This window comes from Schistocerca nitens, chromosome 1 (genome assembly GCF_023898315.1).
Source record: "Schistocerca nitens isolate TAMUIC-IGC-003100 chromosome 1, iqSchNite1.1, whole genome shotgun sequence".
NCBI lineage: Eukaryota > Metazoa > Arthropoda > Insecta > Orthoptera > Acrididae > Schistocerca > Schistocerca nitens.
The window spans coordinates 708,940,645-708,964,544 of record NC_064614.1 but is presented as its reverse complement, the minus strand read 5'-3'; positions in this window follow the sequence as shown (position 1 = coordinate 708,964,544).

Genomic DNA, 23,900 nt, shown 5'->3' with positions numbered 1-23,900 from the left:
TGCTGACAAAACTGCCAGAAGTGGGTCACATGCTCCTCAACTGCAGGTGAATATATCATCCATATAACAGAATAGGAATGGCAACTCACACAACCATTGATGCATAAAATGCTGCCATGTCTGTGTGACATTTCTCGATCAAGAAGGCATGAATCTATATTAAAAAAGCCCAAAAAGTCTTATCACAGTGGTTTTCTGAACATTCTCTGGAGCCACCAGATTTTGCACAATCAATCATGAAAACAATTGAACATAAGTGATGGTGCTGTTAAAGTCATTCATGCTAGGCACAAGAGTATCAGTCAGGAATTGTGTGGTCATTGAGTGCCCTGTAATCCCATGTAATCATCATCTGCTGTCATTTCTGTGCATCGTGTGTAATGTTGCCAAGAGCTTGTCTGGTGGAAGCCTCTTCGAATAAGCTGCAAAGGGCTGACCAGGTCATGCGTGAGTATGGTGCACTTTCAAGTGGTAACATTTCCCATTTTTGGTGACCAGATGGGTGAGCACTGAAGATTCTTGCACAATGTGCCTGAAAATATTGTCACCATTTTCTGTAATAACAGTTTCTGTTGACCAAAAAGCGTTCAGACCGGTGGACAGCATCATGTGTGACACACACCTGGGTCGCTTTCACACTGTTGTATGGGCACAATCAACTGTTCATTTACCAGCACAGATGACATGATTGATGGATCAGCACTGTGGCTCACTGTAATTTAATGAAGGTTCACTAAACATCACAACAGATGAAAATCACACAAAAAATTTGCACTCAGTGTAGGGTCATTGACAGTGGCGATAATATGTCCATGTAGGGTCATATTGAAGACTGAAATTCAGTGTCATCCTGTGTTAGTCATAAGTTTCAATGCATGAATTGTTTGCTACAATGAGTATACACTGCGTCAGTGAGGCAGGTACAAGACTAAGCCATCCGCAGTAAACATTCAACTCAGACCTGGAATCTACAAGAAAATTTTTACCAGAGAGGCAATCTTATATAAATAACCGCTGTGACTGATGCAACACCGGCATTGTTGCGTTTGTATGCTGGCTTCCATCCTTCAGTTGCGGACACACAGATTGCTGATGATGAACATTGGCATCCTCTAACATCCGTCTGCGGTGTTAGATTATTAGCAGGGACTGATTCATTAGCAAGCTGTATCTCCAAAAGTCGTGCGACACCAGCAACTTTGGTGAGTAGTTGCATCAAACCTATGCCAATCATCTTTCTGGCATCCTGTCTGCTAGTCAGAAGTACACTCATAGTGACACTGGAATTTGCATTGCTGTGGTGATAGCGTCAGGTCCAAGAGCGTGATTCCTTCCCCAAATGTTCTACTCTTTATTCCTGTAGAGTCGCATCTGTGCAAGTTCACGCATCAAAATATGTTTTGCATCGCCTCAGTTCTGAGAGTTCCAAAAACTGGAATAGAGATGAACATAAGCATCATTTCCACCCTTTTTATTGCTCATGAAAATCACACATTGCATGTTGTACCACCATAAGTGAGACCTTCAGAGGTAGTGGTCCAGATTGCTATAAACACTGGTACCTCTAATACCCAGTAACACATCCTCTTGCATTGATGCATGCCTGTATTTGTCATGGCATACTATCCACAAGTTCATCAAGGCACTGTTGGTCCAGATTGTCCACTCTTCAACGGCGATTCAGTGTAGATCCTTCAGAGTGGTTGGTGGGTCACGTCATCCATAAACAGCACTTTTCAATCTATCCCATGCATGTGTCGATAGGGTTCATGTCTGGAGAACATGCTGGCCACTCTAGTTGAGTGATGTCATTATCCTAAAGGAAGTCATTCACAAGATAGGCATGATTGGGGTGCCAATTGTCATCCATGAAGACGAAAGCCTCGCCAGTATGCTGCTGATATGGTTGCACTATCAGTCAGAGGATGGCATTCAAGTATTGTACAGCCATTACAGTGCCTTCCATGACCACCAGCAGAGTATGTCAGCCCCACATAATGCCACCCCAAAACAGCAGGGAACCTCCACCTCGCTGCACTCACTGGACAGTGTGTGTAAGGCATTCAGCATGACATGCTTGCCTCCAAACACGTCTCCCACGATTGTCTGGTTGAAGGCATATGCGACACTCATCAGTGAAGAGAGTGTGATGTCAATCCTGAGCGGTCCATTCAGCATGTTGTTGGGCCTATCTGTACCACAGTGCATGGTGTTGTGGTTGCAAAGATGGAGCTCACCATGGACGTCGGGAGTGAAGTTGTGCATCATGCAGCCTATTGCGCACAGTTTGAGTCGTAACATGACGTCCTGTGGCTGCATGTAAAGCTTTATTCAACAAGGTGGCATTGCTGTCAGGGTTCGTCTGAGCCATAATCCGTAGGTAGCAGTCATCCACAGCAATAGTAGCCCTTGGGCGACCCGAATGAGGCGTGTCATTGGCAGTTCCTGTCTCCCCCAAGTCCGAATAGCATCACTGTGGTCCACTCCGAGATACCTGGACACTTCCATTATTGAGAGCCCTTCCTGGCACAAAGTAACAATGTGGACATGATTAAACCATGGTATTAACCATCTAGGCATGGATGAATTACAGACAGCACGAGCTGTGTACCTTCCTGGTGGAATTACTGGAACTGATCAGCTGTCGGACCCTCTCCATCTAATAGGCGCTGCTCATGCATGGTTGTTTACATCTTTGGATGGGTTTAATGACATCTCTGAACAGTCAAAGGGACTGTGTCTGTTATACAATCTACAACGTCTATCCTCAGGAGTTCTGGGAACTCGGGTGATGCAAAACATTTTTTGATGTGTGTATTATGCGTTCGGTACTGGTGGTGGTGGTGGTGGCTCTTGCTGCTTCCCAAAAGGTTGTGGAATTTGCCAATTTATACTGGTAGTTGCACATTTCAGCATAGCTGGAGACATGGTTTCTTTGATTTTAACTTAGTCCCTGGCATTTAAAATGTTGTTTTAGAATATCCTCTTCAAGGAATCACCAATCAAGGTGGTGCAGCTTTTAGTGCACTAGACTCGCATTTCGGAGGACAATGGTTCAAACTCGAGTCCAGACATCCAGATTTTCGGTGATTTTCCTATATCAATTCGTGCAAATGCCAGGATGATTCCTTTGAAATATCATGTACGATTTCCTTCTTCATCCTTCTGTAACCCAGCTTGTGCTCTGTCTCTAATAACCCTGTTGTCAACTGGTCTTTAAACACTAATCTCCTCCTCCTCTTCAAGGAATCATTTATTGTTAGGGCAGCTCAGTCCAAAACAAGAATTCCAGTCGGGTGTCATGAAATGTTCAAATGTGTGTGAATTCCTAAGGGACCAAACTGCTGAGTTGAACTTCTGGCGGTAGGGACCATGCAATCCATGACGTGATGCCTCAAACCACATGGCCACTCTGTGTGGATCACGTGACATCACTCCTCTGCTACTTAGGAGGCTTCCTATTGGGTTTAATGGTAGGCCCTATTCTGTATTGTAGCATGACATTATGTCATTCCAAGGCAATGGCACATCAGAGATGCTCTCTGAGGAATGAGTTTCTTTGATTTTGTGACTTTGTCAGATTAAAAAACCAAAGATGGATATCCTGCAAATGAGATGACCAGAAATGGTGTTTGTATTCAAGCATGTTATGAGCACTTTTTTGTTTGTTCCGAATATATCTCAAATTCTGAGAGTGTGAATAGGCCTGAATCTAAGAGGCAAACTTAAATTGCTGCAACTGAAACAAGCAGCAATCATATTTCTAGTCTTGCTATACTTTGCTCCTTATTCCAAGTATGTCGTGATTTCCAAGGGTGTGGTTGGGTAGGAGCACAAGAGCACAACTTAAAACTGCTGTGAGTGAAACTAGTAGCAACGACATTTATATTCTTGCTTATCATAAATATGTATTGGCTGCTTCTGGATCATTAACAACAGTTTTGTAAATTTAGTGGTTAAGAGTTAGACCACACCAGACAGTGAGTGATGATGAACTCGCGCAAGATGTAGAATGGACAATGACGTGAAGGTGCATCCACACGATGCCTTTCTGTGTGTTCAACTTGGTGCATGTGCATAAATTTGCAGCTGCACAACTGTGCATGCGCATAAGTTTATAATTGATTATAGACAAAGAAAGAAGTCGTATGGAATACTGCTTCTGAAGATTATTTGAACAAAAATTCTATATGTGTAGCCCTGAGTATCACATATTAGATGAAAAGTCTGAGATCATATTTCAGTAAAGAATAAGATACCGTGAGTTTGGAAGTATGAAAACAGAGAAGAATAAGCCAAAAATTTATGAAATGTGTCTACGAAAACTGTGGATCAATATTCATGCTGTGGTGAAGTGGAAGCTCCACAACTGAGGAGCTTGACATCTGAACAAAAGAAGTTATGGGCTATGTGTAGCTCCTCAACACTACTAAAAGTAGAAATGAAGCACACTAACGATGCAGAAAGTATGAAACTAAAAAATACAACCATCGTCATAGTGGATTATGGCGTGTATGAAACTCCCAAATCTGTAGATTCTGGGGAGGTTAATCCACATGCCATATCTCATGATTAAATACAAATGATGCATTGAAAGTTAGTTAACTTTCACATAATTACTGAGGACCTTCCTTAAGTATTCCTCAGATTCAGAAATTATCACTTTTATTTTTATTTAGTTATTCGTATTCTGTTGATCCAGTATACAAGAGAATTGCATGGTTATTGCACATGTAGTAATTGTAAATGAGAACAGCACTTACAATTGCTAAGAGATAAAAATTGTAATAAGTATAGAGGAACAAGATACGCTAATAATTACAAGCTTAGGCATTTCCTACAGTGAAGAGAGGTATAAAATAATCAAATAATAAATTAAAATGATTCCACGCTACAAGTTACAAGTTACGTTATCAGGAGAAGGAAAACTGGAGTTCTACGGATCAGAGCGTGGAATGTCAGATCCCTTAATCGGGCAGGTAGGTTAGAAAATTTAAAAATGGAAATATAGTGGGAATTAGTGAAGTTCGGTGGCAGCTTTACTGTATGATTAAATGATGATGGCATCCTCTTGGGTAAAATATTCCGGAGGTAAAATAGTCCCCCATTCGGATCTCCGTGCGGGGACTACTCAAGAGGACGTCGTTATCAGGAGAAAGAAAACTGGCATTCTACGGATCGGAGCGTGGAATGTCAGATCCCTTAATCGGGCAGGTAGGTTAGAAAATTTAAAAAGGGAAATGGATAGGTTAAAGTTAGATATAGTGGGAATTAGTGAAGTTCGGTGGCACGAGGAACAAGACTTTTGGTCAGGTGATTACAGGGTTATAAATACAAAATCAAATAGGGGTAATGCAGGAGTAGGCTTAATAATGAATAAAAAAAATAGGAGTGCGGGTTAGCTACTTCAAACAGCATAGTGAACGCATTATTGTGGCCAAGATAGACACAAAGCCCATGCCTACTACAGTAGTACAAGTTTATATGCCAACTAGCTCTGCAGATGATGAAGAAATTGATGAAATGTATGACGAGATAAAAGAAATTATTCAGGTAGTGAAGGGAGACGAAAATTTAATAGTCATGGGTGACTGGAATTTGTCAGTAGGAAAAGGGAGAGAAGGAAACATAGTAGGTGAATATGGATTGGGGGGAAGAAATGAAAGAGGAAGCCACCTTGTAGAATTTTGCACAGAGCATAACTTAATCATAGCTAACACTTGGTTCAAGAATCATAAAAGAAGATTGTATACCTGGAAGAATCCTGGAGATACTAAAAGGTATCAGATATATTATATAATGGTAAGACAGAGATTTAGGAACCAGGTTTTAAATTGTAAGACATTTCCAGGGGCAGATGTGGATTCTGACCACAATCTATTGGTTATGAACTGCAGATTGAAACTGAAGAAACTGCAAAAAGGTGGGAATTTAAGGAGATGGGACCTGGATAAACTGAAAGAACCAGAGGTTGTAGAGAGTTTCAGGGAGAGCATAAGGGAACAATTGACAGGAATGGGGGAAAGAAATACAGTAGATGAAGAATGGGTAGCTCTGAGGGATGAAGTAGTGAAGGCAGCAGAGGATCAAGTAGGTAAAAAGACGAGGGCTAATAGAAATCCTTGGGTAACAGAAGAAATATTGAATTTAATTGATGAAAGGAGAAAATATAAAAATACAGTAAACGAAGCAGGCAAAAAGGAATACAAACGTCTCAAAAATGAGATCGACAGGAAGTGAAAATGGCTAAGCAGGGATGGCTAGAGGACAAATGTAAGGATGTAGAGGCTTGTCTCACTAGGGGTAAGATAGATACTGCCTACAGGAAAATTAAAGAGACCTTTGGAGAGAAGAGAACCACTTGTATGAATATCAAGAGCTCAGATGGCAAACCAGTTCTAAGCAAAGAAGGGAAGGCAGAAAGGTGGAAGGAGTATATAGAGGGTTTATACAAGGGCGATGTACTTGAGGACAATATTATGGAAATGGAAGAGGATGTAGATGAAGATGAAATGGGAGATAAGATACTGCGTGAAGAGTTTGACAGAGCACTGAAAGACCTGAGTCGAAACAAGGCCCCGGGAGTAGACAACATTCCATTTGAACTACTGATGGCCTTGGGAGAGCCAGTCATGACAAAACTCTACCATCTGGTGAGCAAGATGTATGAGACAGGCGAAATACCCACAGACTTCAAGAAGAATATAATAATTCCAATACCAAAGAAAGCAGGTGTTGACAGATGTGAAAATTACCGTACTATCAGTTTAATAAGTCACAGCTGCAAAATACTAACGCGAATTCTTTACAGACAAATGGAAAAACTACTAGAAGTGGACCTCGGGGAAGATCAGTTTGGATTCCGTAGAAATGTTGGAACGCGTGAGGCAATACTAACCTTACGACTTATCTTAGAAGAAAGATTAAGAAAAGGCAAATCTACGTTTCTAGCATTTGTAGACTTAGAGAAAGCTTTTGACAACGTTAACTGGAATACTCTCTTTTAAATTCTGAAGGTGGCAGGGGTAAAATACAGGGAGCGAAAGGCTATTTACAATTTGTACAGAAACTAGATGGCAGTTATAAGAGTCGAGGGGCATGAAAGGCAAGCAGTGGTTGGGAAATCAGTGAGACAGGGTTGTAGCCTCTCCCCAATGTTATTCAATCTGTATATTGAGCAAGCAGTAAAGGAAACAAAGGAAAAATTCGGGGTAGGTATTAAAATTCATGGAGAAGAAGTAAAAACTTTGAGGTTCGCCGATGACATTGTAATTCTGTCAGAGACAGCAAAGGACTAGGAAGAGCAGTTGAACGGAATGGACAGTGTCTTGAAAGGAGGATATAAGATGAACATCAACAAAAGCAAAACGAGGATAATGGAATGTAGTCAAATTAAATCGGGTGATGCTGAGGGGATTAGATTAGGAAATGAGACACTGAAAGTAGTAAAGGAGTTTTGCTATTTAGGGAGTAAAATAACTGATGATGGTCGAAGTAGAGAGGATATAAAATGTAGACTGGCAATGGCAAGGAAATCGTTTCTGAAGAAGAGAAATTTGTTAACATCGAGTGTAGATTTAAGTGTCAGGAAGTCGTTTCTGAAAGTATTTGTATGGAGTGTAGCCATGTATGGAAGTGAAATATGGACGATAACCAGTTTGGACAAGAAGAGAATAGAAGCTTTCGAAATGTGGTGTTACAGAAGAATGCTGAAGATACGGTGGGTAGATCACGTAACTAATGAGGAGTTATTGAATAGGATTGGGGAGAAGAGAAGTTTGTGGCACAGCTTGACTAGAAGAAGGGATCGGTTGGTAGGACATGTTTTGAGGCATCAAGGGATCACAAATTTAGCATTGGAGGGCAGTGTGGAGGGTAAAAATCGTAGAGGGAGACCAAGAGATCAATACACTAAGCAGATTCAGAAGGATGTAGGTTGCAGTAGGTATTGGGAGATGAAGAAGCTTGCACAGGATAGAGTAGCATGGAAAACTGCATCAAACCAGTCTCAGGACTGAAGAACACAACAACAGCAACAAGTTACAAATTTGATAGAATTTAAATGGTTTATTCTGAAATTAGGAATAAATAATTCAAACGACTGTAGAAGTAGCCAGTTACTAGCTAACAAAATTTTAATGCCAGCCTTGTTGTTGCAGTTTCCCAAGCAGAAAATCTAAAAACTCATTGTGACCTCGTCCTGAAATTTGCAGACAAAACGTTATCATCACTTTGTATTCCTTGTACCTGTGTGTTTATATACTTCTTTACATACAGTCGCTTTTGTATTTTTTTCTTCTGTCACCCTTTCATCACAATAAACGCAACACAAGCTCCCATGCAACGAAGGGTATTCGTAGTAGACTGCTTGCACAGTGAAGCAATGTGTGGATACAAGAACACCCATGCATACATGCGTTCTTTCCACAAATTTGTGTGCATGCCCTTTGATTCCCATGCACCTTCAAATGCACACGATGAAGAAGATATCACATGGACATGCCTTTATGGTGTCTGATAGTGACTTGTACCAAAATTTCCATACTTCATGTTTTACGTGTTGCTAAATGATCATGTGGTCAAGTCGAGTAAAGATTTATTTCCATATATAAATTAATTACACAGAACTATTAGGTCTGCATAACATTCAGTGCCCAAAGAAGACAAAACAATGAATAACTATATAACCAAAAACAAAGAATAAACACAGTGCAGCTCCAAACCATGGAACCCTCATACAGACTGCATCAATGTACTGTGGAACATATGTAACAGGAATCACTACACAATACCCCTCATCCCCTGTCAGCGATACTTGTCATTCAATTTGACATGCCTTCCAGATCACATGGTCATGCCTTTCTTAAAATTTGAGGGCTTCTCCTTAGTTGGTAGGTTGGTTCGATTGGAGAAAGGACCAAACTATGCAGTCGTCAGTCCCTCCAACCTCGGAATAACTAAAACCAATAAAACCTCACACTATAAGGGGAAACTACAATGGCCATAAAATTGCAAACTATTGACAGAGAAGGAAGGAAGAAGGCAGAAGAAGAGAGGAGGGGAAGAAAGTGACTAATGACAGGGTCATGGAAGAAGAAGCACAGCTAGACGAGATAGACACTCAAAATAAAACAGACCCCATAAGGAAAGGAGTGGGAAGGGAGAGGGAAGGGGTGAACCACCAAGCCCAGTCGAAACCAGTCCAATTGGAGCAAAGAGGGGAACAAGACGACCTGCCATCCCCTCCACTCACTGAGTGGGTTGAAGTCCCACCCTTAAATAAAGCAATAAAAACCCCCATCACATAGAAATCATAAAACTAGATCAGCTGCTGAAGCATTGTCAGCTGACGCCAGGGGTAGCAACTCAGGAAAGCTAAAAGTCTACCGCAGGGTGGCTAAGTGGGGACAGTCCAGTAAGAGGTGAACCACAGACAACATTGATCCACAATGACAGAGAGGGGGATCCTCATGACAGAGGAGATAACCGTGAGTCAGCCAAGTATGGCCGATGTGTAGCCGGCAAAGGACAACAGAGGGCTTATGAAAGGCCCATAAGGATGACAGCCACATAGTTGTAGAACGCTTTATCGCCCTGAGCTTGTTCGTTGAAGAAAGAGTGTGCCATTCTGCATTCCGAAGTCTCAAAACCTGATGACGTAATACTGAGCGATAGCATATTTCCAGAATGCCAATAGCAAGAGATGGTTTGTTAGTAGCCAGTTTAGCCAGTCGATCGAAAAGTTCATTGCCAGGGATCCCAACATGGCCTGGGGTCCAAATGAAAACCACTGAGCATCCACATCAATCAAGGAGAGAAAGGGAGTCCTGGATAGCTATAACCAACATGTGGCAAGGGAAGCACTAACCAGTAGCTTGCAAACTGCTCAAGGAGTCACTACAGATAGTGGACAGTCCTGAGCAGAAGCAGGCATGGCCCAGTGCATGCAAGATGGCTACCAATTCTGCAGTAAAAACACTACAGCCATCTGGCAAGGAACAAAGTTCCGTATAACTCACATAGGTGTAAGCATAACCGGTGTGACCAGCAACTATGGAGCTATCAGTATAAATCACATCTGAACCCTGGAATGAACTGAGGAGACAGTAGATTTGGTGGAGAAGGGCCTCTGCAGGGACAGAATCCTTTGAATTGATGGAGAGATCAAGACAGAGCTGTGGCCTAGAGACGCACCATGGAGGGGTATGCGTGTGAGCGGAGAAAAGAGGCGTTAAAGGGAAGTGCTGGAGCTCAGAAAAGAGTGACTGAATGTGGGCAGCCATGGTAAGCCAACATCGTGGCCTCCTCCATGGGAGGGTGATCTCCATGTCTAGATAAAAAAGACCATAATTAGGGTGCTTTAGGGTGCAGCAAATGTGGAGCCCAAAAGATTTCAGCTGTTGTTGGCGCAAAACTTGCAGCGATGTAATCCATGCCTATGCGAGAAGGCTAATCACAGGCCTAGTCCAAAAGGCACCAGTCACAAGTCGTACACCACAATGGTGGATGAGATCTAGTATCTGGAATGTCGAAGGTGATGCAAAGCCATAGACAGGACTCCCATAGTCCAAACGAGACTGGACCAGCACTTTGTAGAATTGCAGTAGAATAGAGCGGTCTGCACCCCAGGTGGTATTGCACAGAAATCTAAGAACATTGAGATGCAACCAGCTTATCATCTTCAGATGGTGAAGATGAGAGCCATGTCAACCGGGCATCGAAGACCAGACCCAAGAAGCAATGGGTGTCCAACACCTCAAGGGACTGGCCATCGAGGAACAGGTCCAGAAGGGGATGGACTGGATGGCGACTGCAGAAATGCATGCATGACACACGACTTGGCTACTGAAAACTGAAAGCCATGGGAGAGAGCCCAATATTGTGCCTGGTAGATTACCCCCTGTAGATGGCGTCCTGCAGCGCCCATGACAGAGGAAGCGATGTAGACAGAAAAATCGTCAGCATACAAAGAGGGAGACACTGTCAGCCCAGCAAACGCCACCGGTCTATGCAGTGTCTACAAGAAAGAGAGGGAACCCTGTGGAACCCCCTTTTCTGGCCGCTGGTAAGTGCCATATTAGGAACCAACCTGGACCTGGAAAGAGCGACAAGAAAGAAAGTTAAGGATAAAAACGGGCAGAGCACCACGAAGGCCCCATATGTGAAGGGTGGTGAGGATGTGGTGGCGCTAGGTGGTGTCGTGGGCTTTATGCAGGTCAAAGAAGACTGCAATGAGGTGTTGCTGGTGGGCAAAAGCCGACCAGACAGCAGACTCCAGGTGGACCAAGGTATTCACCGTAGAGTGGCCACAGCAAAAACCACCTTGAGTCGATGACAAGAGGTCGCGGTATTCAAGTACCAAAAACAGCCGCTGACTCACCAGGTGTTCAAGGAATTTGCAGAGGGTGTTGGTAAGGCTAATTGCACGGTAGCTATCCAACTGAAGAGGTGGCTTCCCAGGCTTCAACAACGGAATAACAATACTTTCCTGCCACTGGGTAGGAAATACCCCCTCACTCCACAGACGGTTGAAAAGGGTCAGTATATGATAGCGGTCAGCCACCGATAAGTGTTGGAGCATTTGGTTATGTATCCGATCCAGTCCAGGAGCCATGTCGGGACAAAGGGCGAGGGTGCTGGTAAATTCTCACTCGCTAAATGGGGCATTATAAGGCTCCAAGCAGCGAGAAACGAAAGACAAAGGCAGTTGTTCCAAGCGCTCTTTCAAGAGGAGGAACATGGGTGGATACTGAGTTGATGCAGAGGCTTGGGCAAAGTGTTGAGCAAAATGTTCTGCGACAAAGTCCAGACGGTTAAGGACAACACCACGTACAGAAATTCCCACAATGCCGGCGGGAGGACGATGGCCAAAAATTCGCCTGAGTTTTGCCCGGACTTGTGAAGAGGGGGAGTGCGGTCCTATGGCAGCCACATATCGTTCCCAGCAAATACGTTTCTGAAAATTGATTAGATAATGGACCCGGGTGTGGAATTGTTTAAAGGCCAAAGAGAGCAGTAGAAAGGTGCCACTTGAAGTGTTGAAGAACACGGTGGCGGTCTTTTATGTCCACAGCCATTTCCAGAGTCCACCAAGGGACCATCTTCAGATGGGAGAAACCCGAGGGAGAAGGGATGGCTGAAACAGCTGTGGAAATAATGGTGGCAGTCAAAGTCTGTGTAGACTCATCAACACTGCTGAGCAGGTGTATAGGGGGATGGTAACAGAGGAGAAGGCACCCCAATCAGCTTTAGAGAAGGCCCACCTGGGAGGGTGACAGAGCGAGATACACTGAAGGAGGGTCAAAAAAATTGAGTGATGAGCGCTGTGACACAAGTCATCATGGACACCCCACTGAATGGAGGGAAGAAGGCTGGGACTGCAGATGGAGAGGTCAATGGCAGAGAAAGTGCCGTGTGCCACACTAAAGTTTGTGGGAGTGCCAGTGTTTAGTAGATAGAGGTCAAGCCCTGCCAGAACAGCTTCAATTGAACTGCCCAGGGCAGTAGTTGTGTGACTACCCCAAAGAGGGTTGTGAGCATTAAAGTCTCCTAGAAGCAAGAAGGGAGAAGGGAGTTGTTGAAGAAGGGTGGTTAAGGTAAGGGATGTGGGCGGCCTGTCATGCAGGAGGTAGAGATTACAGATTGTGATTGGAGTGGCCAGATGGATCCTGACAGCAGTTGCTTCCAGAGTGGTGTGGAGGGGAACCCATTTACTAACAATGTCCTTGCAGCACCTCAGGGGGTACGGGAGGGGCCTTGCCCTTGTTCTTGTGTTCCTGCTTCTTCTCTTGTGAAGGAAGAGAAGGGCAGACTGGAGCGAGGTCGGGCACAGAATTACACCTGGCAATCTTGGTGCCCACGGGCTGTGGATCACATGGCCGATGTTGAGTGGCAGATCGCCTTTCAGGGGGGGGGGGGGGGTTCCAGGAAGAGGAGACCCAGGAGGGAGCTCCAGTACCAGAGGCTGCCGAAGAACGGGAGTGCTTCTCCATCAGGGGATGGGGAGCAGCACCCGAAGGGGTGGGTATAGGTACTGATGGAGAGGGGGAGGAGGAGGGCAAGGGGGAGGGGGAGGGGGAGGGGGAGTGGGAGAGTGAGGGTGCAGCGGAAGGTATGGGGCGAATGGGGTGGGGCTCGGAAGAGGAGGGGGTAGGAGGGGGAAGGGACATAACTGAAGCAAAAATAGAAGTTATAGGCATGGAATGGAGCTGGTCATACTTTCGACAAGCTTTGATGTAGGTAAGTCGATCTAAGGTCTTGTACTCTTGAATCTGTCGTTCTTTCACATACATGGGGCATGCTGGTGAGCGTGCAGGATGCTGCGCATTACAATTTATGCACACTGGTGGGGGAGCACAGGCACTCCTCTGATGGAGGAGGCGCCCACTCACCACAGAGGGGTGCAGCGGGAAGATATGTGTCCAAACCATAAGCATTTAAAGCATTTCATCATTGGTGGAATGTAAGGTTTTACATCACACTGGTACACCATCACCTTGACCCTCTCTGGAAGTGTATACCCCTCGAAACCAGGATAAGGGTGCCTGTATCAGTGCAACTGTTTTTTGTAGGGCCTTGCTGTACATGGCGGATGAATCGGCTCGAGGTTTGCATGGATCTCCTCATCAGTTTGGAGAAGAAGATCCCAGTGGAAAATGATGCACTGTACCGAGTTCAAAGATTGGTGGGGTGCGACGGAGACTGGGATGTCACCGAGATGGTCACAAGCATGCAGGGCTTCAGATTGGGCAGAAGAAGATGTCTTTATGAGCAAAGACCTGGACCACATTTTACTCATCAATTCCACTTCGCCATACTTATCTTCAATCGTCTCGAAGAAAAACAAAGGCTTGGTCACGTCAAAACTTTCGCCATCTGCCTTGGTATGCCGCCCGGCGTGGCCAAGTGGTTCTAGGCACTTCAGTCTGGAACCATGCGACCGCTATGGTCGCAGGTTCGAATCCTGCCTCAGGCATGGATGTGTGTGATGTCCTTAGGTTAGTTAGGTTTAAGTAGTTCTAAGGGACTGATGACCTCAGATGTTAAGTCCCATAGTGATCAGAACCAATTTTTTTGTCCTGGTACAAACAGGTACCGAGGAAACGGTTTCAACCCAAGCTGGCGAGCTAGACCCTCTTCTCAGGGGGTGGCCAGGGAGGGGAAAGGCCGAAGGATCAGAAGATGTCTTCTATAACTCTTAGAGATGGCCAAAGAATGGCCAGGATATTGAAGCTTTTGTCGCTTCATGTGCAAGGCATCTGCCCTAGTACCACCCTCTCTGACCAGGGGCTCACCCCATGGGCGCCATCCAGCCACAACAAGGGCCATCTGACACGGTGGCAATTGCCAGGAGTTCTGATGCTCCAAAGCGATGAGCATCAACTCCTTGGCATACACGAGGCATAAACAGCTCAGGTACTAGCAGCGTGATCCCTATGTTGTCAGGGGGCTCAGCCAAGTGGGTACTTAACAGTCCCACCACACAGACTGGCTAGAGTGCTGGTGACTTAGCAGGAAGGGCGGCAGGATGCAAGGGGAAAGGGGAATGGAGGGGGAGAGGAGCCTGCACCATGGAAACTAGGTTGGGAGTTCATCCCCAAATGGTTCACACTGAACGGAAAACGATGGAAATGGAGGTCAAACCCCAAGCGGACCAAAAACGCTGAAAGGGAGATGAAAACAGCGAACTAAACAATAGCACATACCAAAACAAAGCCAGGAGGATAGTCAGATCGATAGAAAGAAGTCCACCAAGAGAGAAGGGGGAGGCAGGGAGATAGGAGCAAGGACAGGAAAGGAGAGGAACAGGAATGGTAATGCAGTCTGGAAAAAGGAAGGAGACTGCAATAGGTCGGGGCCCCACGCGTGCCGCACACGTACCCACAAAAGGGGCTGTGGGCCCCCCTGGGGGGGCTGCTTCTCCTTAGTGTTGGTGTGTTCTTCTAGCTGCTGATGTTTCCTGCATGGTAGCATCTGATGTTTGTTGAGCTCCTCTGTAGCTTGCTGTGCAGGAGGATCTATAGTTACTACTTCTCCCTTCTTCATGTTTCTCGATATCAGTTCTTTTTCTGTTGACCATGAGTCTTGAAATTCTGGTTTGATAAGGACAAGCGCAACCGTGGTAGGTACGCCATGGCTGTCGATCTTGAAATTGTTGTCACCTCAACTAATTATTGCATATGGACCTTCAAATGGGGTTGCAGTGGCCTGCGCACTATATCATTAGGTAACAACACATGTGAACAGGTGGCTAAATCTGCAAAGACAAATGTTTCGATTCCAGTTTGTTCCTGAGACTATGCTGGATGAAACTGATGTATGTAGGATTGCAACTTAGCAGCGAAGTCCAACGCTGCAACAGTTTCATCTCCCATATCATGGATGAACTCTCTGGGTGGATATAACGATTGCCTGTACACCAACTCTGTTACTATGGCTTGGAGATCAGGTGTGAATGCTGTTCTCAATCCTAGTAAAACAATTGGCAGAGTTTCTGTCCACTTGTCTCTTGTGTGACATCAAAGGGCTGATGTCACTTGTCGGTGCAGATGTTCCACCACCCTGTTCACTGCATGATGTTAAGCATTGCTTGACAGTTTGGCAAGGGCTTTAAAGAGGTACACCTTAAACTGAGGTCCTTTACCTGTCGTTATTTCCAATGGTACGCCAAAACGCGCAATTTATCATCTGAAAAAAGTTTTCGCCACAGCCTCTGCAGTAATGCTTGCCATAGGTAATGCTCCTGGCGATCTCGAGTATCTGACCACGATAATAAGGCAGTCACTGCTGCCTTCAGACGTTGATAATGAGCCTACACTACCCATGTGAACATGGTCATTTTGGACCTACACTATCCATGTGCACGTGTTCAAATCGCTGATTTGGCAGTATAAATGTACCTAGTGGTGTCTTGGCATGTCGTGTGATTTTGTTCTTTTGATAGCCCATACACTGTCGGAGATACAGTTAACAAAAAAAATGGTTCAAATGGCTCTGAGCACTATGGGACTCAACTGCTGAGGTCATTAGTCCCCTAGAACTTAGAACTAGTTAAACCTAACTAACGTAAGGACATCACAAACATCCATGCCCGAGGCAGGATTCGAACCTGCGACCGTAGCGGTCTTGCGGTTCCAGACTGCAGCGCCTTTAACCGCACGGCCACTTCGGCCGGCTACAGTTAACAGTCGACGTTCATGTGGGGGTCAGACGAAACATCGTTTAAACTGCTTTGTGGCTTCTTGGACTCCAGAATGTGCTATACTGCGTACTGAAGCGATTGCCTGGGCTCCAAATTGCTATTGAATGAATGGCTGACGCTTTAGCTTGGTGACATCACAGTATAAATCCATGTTTGTGCCTGGTATTGCCACTCTTCGTAATTGGAAACCTGATCGTTGCACAATCAATGTATGCAGCTCCTCATCGTCTTGTTGTGCCCATGCCGTGGCATCCGAATCAATAACTATAGCAATGGCTTCAGTATGCGGTGACGTATGCATGATTACGCCCCTTGCCTGGCGCCCTGTCCTGTATCTTTCCAGCATTTTGCCGAACAGTTTTTTCTTCCCTGTTTATGTTGAATTTTGAAATGTGTTTTCCTAAGAAACTTGTCAAAACAAACACATATGGGCATACACATGCTAACTCCTGGATCACAACAGGTATTAGAAATTCCTCCAGGACCATGAAAATGCTTAACTATAGACTGAAAAGTTGGACTGACCCCAAGTTTAAAGAATATGTAACAAATTACAAAAAAATATATAGAAAAGTAATTACAAAAGCAAAATTACTAAGTAATGATAAATTAATAAGAACATCAGGCAATAAATCAAAAACTATTTGGGAAATTGTGAAAAGGGAAACAGGTAAGGGCCTCAAGGATCAGGAAATAGTACTCAAAAATAGTGAAAATATTGAATTAAAAGATGAAACTCTGGCAAATTACATTAATAATTACTTTTTAAGTGTACCAGTGTCATTAAGTAAAAACTTTACTAAACATGAGAAATTAACAGCCCCAAAAGTAGACAGTAGTATGTTGTTAACTCCCACAAATGATAATGAAATATTAAAGGTGATAAAGAGTCTAAAATCAAAAATGTCTGCAGGTGTGGATGAAGTGCCTGTTTCAATAATAAAAAAAGTTGCCCAACAAATTATAAAGCCCCTGGTACATATTGCCAATTTGTCTTTCAGCGAAGGTGTGTTTCCTGAGAGGTTGAAAATCTCTAAGGTTAGACCTCTGTTTAAAAAAGGAGATCCATACAAGGTAAAAAATTATAGACCAATATCCCTTCTCCAATCATTTTCAAAAATTCTAGAGAAATTAATGAAAACCAGACTCATAAATTACTTAGATGCTCACAAACTTCTAAACTGCAATCAACATGGCTTTCGCTCAGGCCACAGCACAGAATCAGCTATCCATGCCTATACCAAAGAGATTGTCAGGAGTCTCGACACTAAAAAATGTGTAGTGGGAATTAACTTAGATTTATCTAAAGCTTTTGATACAGTAAATCACAAAATTCTGTTAAACAAGATGGAGGCAATAGGTGTAAGGGGAGTTGTGAAGCAGTGGTTTGAATCTTATCTTCAAGATAGAGCTCAGGTGGTAGAAATCATCGCAGAGCATAAAAATCAGAAAATCAAGTGGGTCTCAGATGCAAAGAAATTGGAAATAGGTGTCCCACAGGGCAGTGTTCTCGGTCCCTTATTATTCTTGCTTTATATAAATGACATAAAAAATCCTAATATTTCTACCAAAATAATGTTGTTCGCAGATGACACTAGCATAATTATAAGTGATGATAAAAAATCATTAACCACCACAACTGATATAGTCCTGAAATACTGTATATTCAACATTGGTTTAATGCTAATGAGTTAATACTTAATCTAAGTAAAACAAATTATATACAGTATGGCAAAGCAACTCAAGATATGGACCTCCAGTTAAAACTAATGGATAAGAAGATAGAGAGTGTACAATTCACGAAGTTTTTGGCCATGCACATTGATCAAAACTTAAGCTGGAAAGACCATCTCAAGTACTTATCCCACAGGCTCAATTCGGCATGTTTTGCATTGAGGATATTATCTAGAGTATGCAGTACAGACTGTACTAGACTAGTGTATTTTGCTTACTTTCAGTCCATCGTGTCTTATGGCATAGTGTTCTGGGGTAAAACTAAATCAAGCTTAACAGATATCTTCAAATTTCAGAAAAGAGCTGTACGAATCATAACACGTAACTCTCCAAGAACTCATTGTAGGCCCCTTTTCAAAGAACTGCAAATACTCACAATACCATCACTGTATATTTTTAAAAGCATTCTGTGTACAAGAGCACATATGAAAAATCTACGTACAAATGAGGACTGCCATAATTACAGGGTGATTCAAAAAGAATACCACAACTTTAAAAATGTGTATTTAATGAAAGAAACATAATATAACCTTCTGTTATACATCATTACAAAGAGTATTTAAAAAGGTTTTTTTCACTCAAAAACAAGTTCAGAGATGTTCAATATGGCCTCCTCCAGACACTCGAGCAATATCAACCCGATACTCCAACTCGTTCCACACACTCTGTAGCATATCAGGCGTAACAGTTTGGATAGCTGCTGTTATTTCTCGTTTCAAATCATCAATGGTGGCTGGGAGAGGTGGCCAAAACACCATATCCTTAACATATCCCCATAAGAAAAAATCGCAGGGGGTAAGATCAGGGCTTCTTGGAGGCCAGTGATGAAGTGGTCTGTCACGGGCTGCCTGGCGGCCGATCCATCGCCTCGGGTAGTTGACGTTCAGGTAGTTACAGACAGATAAGTGCCAATGTGGTGGCGCTCCATCCTGCTGAAATATGAATTGTTGTGCTTCTTGTTCGAGCTGAGGGAACAGCCAATTCTCTAACATCTCCAGATACTGTAGTCCAGTTACAGTAGCACCTTCGAAGAAAAAGGGACCAAAAACTCTATTGGCTGAAATGGCACAGAAAACGTTCACCTTAGTCGAGTCACGTTCATACTGAGTTGTTTCCCGCGGATTCTCAGTGCCCCATATACAGACATTGTGAAGGTTGACTTTCCCATTAGTGTGGAAAGTTGCTTCATCACTAAACACAATCTTTGAAACGAAAGATTCATCTGTTTCCATTTGAGCAAGGATAAAATTACAGAAATCGATTCTTTTAATCTTATCAGCTGCAGACAGTGCTTGAACCAATTTCAGACGATAAGGTTTCATAACTAACCTTTTTCGTAGGACTCTCCATACAGTTGATTGTGGAATTTGCAGCTCTCTGCTAGCTTTGTGAGTCGATTTTCCTGGGCTGCGAACAAATGCTTGCTGGATGCGTGCTACATTTTCATCACTCGTTCTCGGCCGTCCAGAACTTTTCCCTTTGCACAAACACCCATTCTCTGTAAACTGTTTATACCAATGTTTAATACACCACCTATCAGGAGGTTTAACACCATACTTCGTTCGAAATGCACGCTGAACAACTGTCGTCGATTCACTTCTGCCGTACTCAATAACACAAAAAGCTTTCTGTTGAGCGGTCGCCATCTTAGCATCAACTGATGCTGACGCCTAGTCAACAGCGCCTCAAGCGAACAAATGTACAACTAAATGAAACTTTATAGCTCCCTTAATTCGCCGACAGATAGTGCTTAGCTCTGCCTTTTGTCGTTGCAGAGTTTTAAATTCCTAAAGTTGTGGTATTCTTTTTGAATCACCCTGTATAATACTAGAACTCGTAAGAATTTGTATGTAGAAAGGGTAAGGACAACACAAACCCAAAAGCATGTAAGTTATTTTGGAATAAAACTCTACAATGCTCTGACAGTGTACATGAAGGCAATAATGGATAAAGTAAAATTTAAGACTGAACTTAAAAATTACCTTTTAAGCAAAACTTTCTATGACGTAGATGAGTACTTCGATTTTGTGTAAATTTACTGCCAAAAATTTTAATTTGTATGTCTAAACTTGTACTTTTAAAAAATGCCTTGAAAGTGATATTCTATTATTATGTCTGTAGTACTTGTACTAGTATGATAACTTTGTTGTGACAATTCCTACATCATGTAAATGATATACAGGAAGATAATAAAATGAAATGAAATTAAAAATGAAAATACACAAGCGCACCAAAGAAGACCCTCGACATTATTCTGTAACCATTTTGGAGGTGATGCTGAAAGGTCCTAGTGAATCAAAACGCTGTTGTCAGTTCTCCTCGCGTCAACCAATCAAAAGCAATCTGCCTCAGATCCGTGCATGCGCACTGCAGCGCCACAGTGGCACGAACCCAAAGCAGACTGCAGCTGACACAGGCCTGCAATTCTTCAAGAGATGGGCAAACTGAAACACGCAACTGTTTCGAAACAAATCAAACAGTACAATGTAATGTTTCGATACGCTGTTTCGAAACAGTGAAACAGTTTGTGTTTTGTTATCTAATAAATCTATACATTTTATCATCTTGAATGTCTACTGTATAAATATGTCCATATAAACACAAATGAGGTGCAAAAACGTTAATCATATCGCAGAAAATATGTAACTATCACTTAGGCGTCTTGGCAGTTTCGTATTTTATGCAGCAAATGCGCTGCTTTCGTGTCGTGTGACTTTCATACTTTTCAATTGGCTGAGGACAGCCATAGCTGAAGACAGAAGAGTGGGAGCGAACTGCAGAAACAACGGATATGCTACTGGGATTCCCACATTCCGTTAGTATGGGTAATATACCCATCCGGCTAATTTCCATGCACACAAAGGGAATCATTGTGGATAATGGGCACAGTGACTATAGACTCACAAATAATGCCAAATAATTCGAATAAATTACAAAATATGAGAGAAAAAAATTTTGTCTTTCAAGGTGTTTCGAACTGTTACTATAAATTCACCATGCTTCCCAGTCCTTCCCGTTCGCCATTTCACTATCAGTGATATGTCAAACAGATTGATTGCGATTATACCTACATCAAATTTATGTATATGTCTAATAACTGTCACTCTACGCCTTTTTTTATTCAAAATGTTGTAGGCTTACTTGCGTTTCTTAATATGATTACTGTACATGAACAGAGAAGCGTATGTTATAAAAAAAGTGTAATTTAACTCACTGATTTTCACATATTAATTATTTTGAATGTGAATAGTATGCGTTGTTTTATTGTTTGGTTAGTGTTTATAAAGTAGATGTTACGCCATTTCGGAATAGGACAGTCAGCTAGAAACGAAGCTTTATTTTCGTATATCTTAAGCTTCATGCTATTGCTTGTCAAAAAGATTTCGACACCCTTGAAAGTGTTTCACGAAGTGGTATGTTGTGTTTCAGTACCTGTGCCGAATCCGAATCTCGTCCGACACAGAGTGGAATGAAACATCGCTGTTTCGATACAATTAGTTCGTTCCAAGCACAGGTGGACTGAAACAGCCTTATTTTGAAACAAAGATACGGTGTCTGTGTCTGGCTCGAGATCGAATCTGGTCCGGTTATCCTAGACAGGGGCGGAATGAAACACCACTGTTTCGAAACAGTGAACCACAGCCGTTCCGAAACACTGAAACAGTTCAACGTATCGATACACTGTATCGAAACATAGAAACAGTGGCCAAGTCTACTTCATAGTAGTGAGAAGTGTGGTTAGAGTATGCAATACTGTTCAAATTTCGCCGACCGTGTGCTTCCATGAATAGCATGATAATGATAGAATATTGACTGTGTTCTGGAAACTGTCTTTAATGCCACATTATGTCATTTTATTCCCATCGACATCGACGTCTTGTTTTGGATTTTACGTTTCAGAATATGAGTTAGGAATGGAGTGTAGTACCACATTGTACAAAAACATCTATAGAAACACACGAAAAATTCGTCATTTTTTCTGTTTTCTGTCGTACCTTAGCTGCTTCAAAATTCATGGAGGTACGTTCCATCTATGCAACTAATTAAAGGCAGTTTGTTTATTGCCATACGCGTTTTGCTTCTTTTATTCGTGAAGATGCTTTGAATATTTTTTTTCCTCTTCTTGTTTCTAACACATTCTGAGACTTTGTTAATCGTCAAAGTTAGGCATTTTTGTGATATATTAGTTGTTATTTAGCCTACACATTAGAGCGCGCTTTCTCAGTAATGAATATCTTGGATTTCGTGACTTCCATATGTTTAAGAGATGAAAGATGAAATTGCTGTGCATAAAACAACTGACAGTGCCATTTTTATTTTATTTTATTTTATTTTTTATTTTTTTTTTTTGCCACAAATAATTCACCATTTTGTTCTGAATACGTATCGATTTTCGAGTGTGTGGTCAGACAGAGATCTAGGAGCACAACTTAAATTACTGGGAATGAAACTAGCAGCAATTGTCTTTATACTTTAACTTGTCACAAGTATTTATCTGCAATCGAATCCTTAACAACAATAGACAGAGATGAAAGATTCCCGCCAAAATGTTTTTAGACTATACCACCATATATGAAACATTTTGATTCATCAGATGCATATTATAAAGTACAACAACGAACTTCTGTAGCTTCACTCGCAACAGGCTCTCGAAAATGCGTTTTTTTTTTATTTTGTGTTTATGAACCATATCGTTGATGTATCATGTAGGGAAGTAGGCTGCTTCATCATTGGATCTCTAGGAGCGAGTTACAACCATATTCTATGCATCTTCTTATTCTTTGACACTAAATAATTTTTCAGGTTCGTGGAAATGCGTTCTGTCTATGCAGCTAATTGAAGGGAGATTGTTCATTGCTATATGCGTTTCGCTTCAAAGAATGACGAATTCTTCGTGTGTTTCTATAGATGTATTAGTACAATGTTATACTACACTCCATTGCTAATTCGTATTCCGAAACGGAAAATCCAAAATCAGATGTTGATGTGAATGAGAATAAAATGACATAATGTGATATTTATTACAGTTTCCAGGACACAATCAATATTCTATCGTTATCATGCATTCATGAAAGCATGTGGTCAGCGAAATTTGAACAGTATGACGTTCTGTAACCACACTTTTCGGTATTGTGAAGAACAGCTTGCCTGTGTTGGCTGCAAGCCACTTCGGGTTCATGCCACTGTGGCACTGCAGTGCGCATGCATGGATCTGAGGCAGATTACTTTTGAATGGTTGGCCCAAGGAGAACTGACGACAGCGTTTCAGTTCACTAGGAAAGTTCCGCATCGCTTCCGAAATGCTTACAGAATAATGTTGCAGCTCTCTTTCGAAAACAAGACAGTTCGGTGCGCTCACGTATCGAACCGATCGGCAAAATGGCGGAAAGATATAGAACAGGGCTCCTGGACCTGAGAGAGTGTGTCAGCAGGTGCATTAAGTTTGTCTTGCACATATATGATGTTGGTTGTAAATTGACCAATGCAGTCAAATTGTTTCAGTTGTCTTGGCGATGCCTTACTTGGCTTCACATTGAAGGCATAAATTAATGGCTTGTGGTCCATAAAGATACTGAAATGGCGGCCTTCCAAAGAATGCTCGAATTTTTTTACTGGAGCATAGGCTGTGTACAGCTCGCGATCGAACATCGCCCACTCCTGTTGTGAGGGTAATAACTTTTGGCTCAATATATCAAGTGGTTGCCAACATTGGTTTATCCTCTGCTGCATCACTGCGCCAACTGCATTAGCAGAAGCATCGACCATTAATGCTAATGAGTGAAGCTACAGTGTGTGTGTTGTGTCTAGACAAGACAGCCTAGACACAATGAGAGGAAGCCGAAAGGCACGCGCTTAAACTCACGCAGGCTGGCGTGACGTCTGAAACAGGATACGTAATGAATGCTATAAAGAAAAGTACGTAGCTTCTGGAATACTTAACTTTAATCCACATTTGTAGAACATC